The following is a 5455-nucleotide window of genomic DNA, read 5'->3' as shown; positions in this document are numbered from 1 at the left end:
CCGTGAATTCTTCGTTTTGTTTTTTATATTGGTTTTTTTATTTTAGTGCTGGCTCCAACAAAGTTTGTTGCATTATCACTATACAGGTGACTTACCTAGGGGTATGATTCTCGCTTTGGGTGCGAGAGGTCCAGGGTTCAAATCCCGGTTGAGCCTCCAATATGTTTACCATCTCACCGATCTTACCACTGCACAGTGGGTCCCGCCATAGGTCAAAAATAAAAAAAGTAAATGTCAATTTTTTAAAATCCAAAAAAAATTTGACGGTTACCCTTTTTTTCATTTCTTAATAGCCATTCAAAGTCGGTATATAAAAAAAGGTACAGTTTTTTAATCGCTGCAGTTATAAGGTGTTAACTTGCGATAGTGATAGCGGGTGTTGAAAATTGTGAACAGTATTAAATTGTTATGGATATTAAACGAGAAGGTTAATACTTTCTAAAAAACATAAATTATATTGTTAAATAACATTAAGGCTAATTGTAATGGGGCTCGTTAGCGAAGCAATTTTAACCATTTTTATTTAGCTCAATTTTCATTAAATTAGAGATTTAGTTGGTTTGCCTTCGAGTGCCCTCTACAATTTAAGTTCTCAAATGAAGAATACCGGCCTACCTTTCGAAATAATAGCGCCGTTTTTTCCCCTTTTCGAGTAATACGAGTTTAAATGACGATACACGGAGAAAAAAAAAATCACAACGTAAAACTAAAAAAATTCCTTTTTGGCACTATTATTTTTATAAAAGACTGAACTAGAGGGTAAGGGTCAAGTGCTCGACTGACGGCAGGTCCATTTCCGGCATTAACCATTTTTTTTTTATATTTTCAAAAAAAAAAAAATTTGTTTACCTTTTTTTATTTTTCTTGAAAATAACCAAAATTTAAAAAAACTGACTTGATGCATTTTTTTGCAATAATAAATCATATAAAATGATAATACAGGTGTTTCATTAAAAAAAAAAATAGTCATTATATTTTTGACCGCACTTTGTATGGGAGGTGACCCACTGTGCACTGGTGGGGAATCGATAGATGAAATAAAACACCATATTTCTGCAGGTCTAAATGACTTACTTCTTGTAACTTTTTTATGAGCAAAATCAAATTCTTTTGAGTTTATTTGATAATTTTATTGAAAAATATCGTCTAAATTTAAGATAAGACAAGGAAAAACAAAAAATTTTCAAAATTAGAAAAAGTAACCAAAAATGGTACAAAAAGCTTTTTTTTTCAAAATTAAATTTTTTTTTAAACTTTTAATTTTTCCTTGGTTTATCTTAAAATTAAACGACATTTTTCAATAAAATTATCAAATAAACTCAAAAGAAAATAAATTAATCTCAAAAATAAGAAAACATTTTGTTTAACAAAGTAAATTTAAATACTTTGTAGAGAATTGAATGAAGTTTTTAAATGTGTCGTTGAATGTTCTGTACAGTGATCCGTTGTTGAGATATTGATAGTCAAAGTCAAAAGTATGGTTTTTGGTTTGATGACTTATATTGCAGTTTAAAAAAAATCGTAGAAGTTTGAAACAAAATGAATGTTAAAGCCAAATAAATAGCCTTTCTAAAAATAATAATCATTTTATCAGAAAAAATTTTCCCACTTTCTTAGGGGAACAGTAAAAACGAAAAAAAAAATTGGAAAATTTTGGTTTTTGAACAGTTCCAACAATTTAGCTATTTTACCGTTAGAAAGAAAATATTTTAACATTTAATCCTGAAACTAGAAGAATAGAGCTTTCACATGCTTTTTATTTCGTCATGATGCGATCATTTTTTACTGAGATACCTACAGCCTATCAAAAATCACTAAAAAAATCACGATTTTTTTTTGTTCCCTTAATTTTTTAGGCTAGTGTATTATTGGTAATTTGTTTGATATCAATATCCTGGTTTTCTTTAAAATTACATTCAGGATTATCTTTAAAAATGTTTTGAATACAAGGATCTTTTATTTGTTTTAGTTCTTTAAGCTTTATAGTTTCATTCAGATTTTCATAATTGGTATTACCATCAGTTATTATTTCTTTATGCGATGTTACAAGTTCTAAATTATTATTATTAGGAATCGGTTCGATTAGGATTTTATAAAACTTTTCATTAGAATATATTGGTATTAAAAGTATAAATACAATTTGATTCTCATGGATAATTACTGTTTTCTTAATATTAGTTAATTCATTCATAGTAATATTGAATTTGGTTATTTCCTTTTGTTTTAAAATATCATGTCCTAGAATTCCTAACTGGCTCATAAATAGATTTTCTTTAATTTTTTTTACTTGGTCTTTGAGTAATTGAATGTCGTACTGTATTTGAAATACATGTTGCATAGTTGCTATTTCTGCGAGTTCTTTGTCGATTGTGTTGCCTAAACTAGTTAATTGGTGTTTCAGTTAATTTTAAGGGTATTTTGTAAGGACTTCTTTCATATTTTGCTTTGTTACAAATTTCGCAGTTATTTATGAATTCTTGAATTTTAGTTTTTAGGTTAGGGGTATAATAAACATCTTTGATTTCGGCGTAAATCTCATTAATGCCTGTATGGTTTAAAGATGCGTGAGATTTTGAAATTACTAATAATTCTTTTTCCTTATCGTCGAGGTCTCCTAAGAATTTGGAACATTTTATAAATCTTAAGAGTTTGTTTTTCCTAAAGTATTTTATATAAGTATCTTGAAATTTGGTGAATAGACTATCATTTCTTGAGAATATACCAACAATTCCTTTGGGTGGAATAACCTTTTTCATGATATCTAACATCAGTTTTTCGTTAAAGTTTTTTATTTCTATTACTACTCTTTTCTTTTTAAAAACCTTATAAATTTTATGGTTGCTAATATTTTGTGTTTCATTTAGTATTATTTGTGTTCTGTAAATAATTACTGGTGATTCAATAATTGGGGTGTGATCACTGCTATCTTCATTTGCGCTGTGAATAGTAGCGGTCATAAATTGTGCATCAATCTGTTAATTTGTTTCATTGGAATCTAGTAATTCTCGGTTCGTCACATGTTCGTTGTGGTAAACTTCAATTCTAGATAAACCATCGGCTACATGGTTATCTTTTCCTTTAATATATTCTACGTCGAAAAGATACTGTTTTAGTTTCTCATCCCATCTTTGTAGTTTGCAATTTGGTTCTTTGAGTGACTTAAGCCAAACTAGGGGTCGATAGTCAGTTCTAACTAAGAATCTTCGGCCGTAAAGATAGGGTCTAAAATATTGGGTAGCCCATACAATGGCTAATAATTCTTTTTCTATGGTAGAGTATCTTGTTTCGTGGTTATTCAGCGTACAGGGTGATTTTCTTGGGACAAAACTGCACCAATCGCATAATTGGATGCATCTGTAGTTAAAGTGAATTTCTTTTCGAAATCTGGATATCTAAAATTGGGTTCTGTCGTAATCAAGGTTTTTAGAGTTTGGAAACTATCGATATAATCTTTATCGTTTATATCGATTTTAGCTCCGTCTTTAAGAAATAAACACATGGGTTTAGCTACTTTACCGTAGTCTTTTATAAATTTCCGGTAATATCCGGTAATGCCTAAAAATGCTTTGATTTGTCTTTTTGTTTTGCGAAGTTTCCAGTTGTTGATAGCTGAAATCTTATTTGGATTGGGTTTTATACCCTCTGTTGTAATTATATGGCCTAAAAACTCCGTTTCTTTTTTTTAAAGTTCGGTTAGCCTCTTAAATATTTTTCTTAAAGATACTATATGCTCTTCTAAAGATGTGGAAAAGACTATGATATCGTCTAAATATACTAAACAAATTCTCCCAATAAAGTCTGATAGAACAGAATTCATTAATCTTTGGAAGGTAGCAGGCGCATTTTTCAAACCAAAGGGCATGCGAAAAAATGACCCATATCGGTTGAAAAAGCTGTTTTTCTTATATCTTCTTCTGCTATCTCAATTTAGTGAAAACCTTTCGCCAAATCAAGTGTCGTGAAATACATACTAACTTCTTAGGAAGGACCCAAATGGGGGAAGAATATGGAAGGACGTATTATACCTTGCTCAAGCATTTCTTGTATCTGCTTGGATACTTCTTTTTTGTGAATTTGAGGATATCTATAACTTTTAGTATAAATAGGAATTTCATTAACTGTTTTTATTTCATGCTTAATCGCATTTGTAAAGGTTAAGTTACTTCCTTTTTGATAGAAAATGCTAGAAAATTCTTTAATAATGGCAGTTATTTTATATTTTTCTTCTGTACTCAAATGATCTATTCTAATTTGATTAGAAATTGGATCATTACTTGTTTCGGTGTGATATATTTCTAGTTTTGGTATTTTACTTTCATACTCTTCTTCATCTTTATTAAAGAAAATTGGTATTTCAATATTATCTACAACCAAGACTTTCTTTTTGAAGTCAAGAATAGTCTCTAAGGGTAGAAGAATATTGTTACCTATTAATCCGTTAAAAATATCGTGAAATTTGAATTCTAGAAATTCTGCAGTTTTATTTTTGCCGAATTCTTTGAACAAGGGTATTTGGACTTTTTTATCAATGAAGAGAGGTGTGCTTGTGGTCTTAATTTTGACTGGTTTTTGTAACTGTTTTGCCCATTTGGGATGGCAAATTCCCGGTTTTATTATACTCGTTTCCGAGCCTGGATCGATTAAAATTCTTAATTTGTGGTTAGTGATATTAGTCTCTACGACTATATAGGGTAATCTACCGGAGGGCTGGTTTCGCGAAAATCCGAGTCTTGTAAGTTGATTTGCCTTTGGAACGAGGCAGAAAGGGTGTCCATTGGTTCTGGATTTCTATAATTGTTTGAGTAATTATTTCTATTCTGCCCGGATCGATTGGAATTAGTGGGGTAATTATAAGAGTTGTTACCTGCATTGTTTTGATTATACCCATTGTTAAAATTGTGCTGAAGTATTTGAATTGCGTTGACCAAATCTGTTGGGATTGTTATTATTAAATGTACCTGAAGTGTTACTTTGATAAAAAGGGTTAGGGCTGTTCTTTGTGTCTGTATTGTGATTGTTTCTACCTAAATTATTATTGAAATTATTAGAGTTCCTGAGTGAACCTGATCTTATGTATTTTAGATTGCCCTGATCTTGACCTATAAATTTGTTAATGATATCTCTTATTTCATCTAAGTCATATTTATCAGTAATGGCGAAGGCCAGTGAGCCAGCTACAAGTTCTTTGATTTTCTGGATAAGCATGCCATTAAAAATTGTGGTCATGGTTGGTCCATTTGAAGAAAATGTAGAATATTCTGCTATACTTTCGATCAATACTTTTAGTTTATTATCTAAATCTATTATGGAACTTACTTTTAAAAAACCAATGTCTTTCGTGATGGACATCTCATCTCGGGATGGTCTGAAGTGTTTTCTTAGTCTCTTCAGGCATTGATTCCAGTTGGTTGGTGGGTTGTTGTATAAAAGGTTTTTGGCTGCTCCTTGTATTTTC

The sequence above is a fragment of the Episyrphus balteatus genome, chromosome 3, assembly GCF_945859705.1.
Source record: "Episyrphus balteatus chromosome 3, idEpiBalt1.1, whole genome shotgun sequence".
Lineage (NCBI taxonomy): Eukaryota > Metazoa > Arthropoda > Insecta > Diptera > Syrphidae > Episyrphus > Episyrphus balteatus.
Note: the sequence above shows the minus strand (reverse complement) of the source record.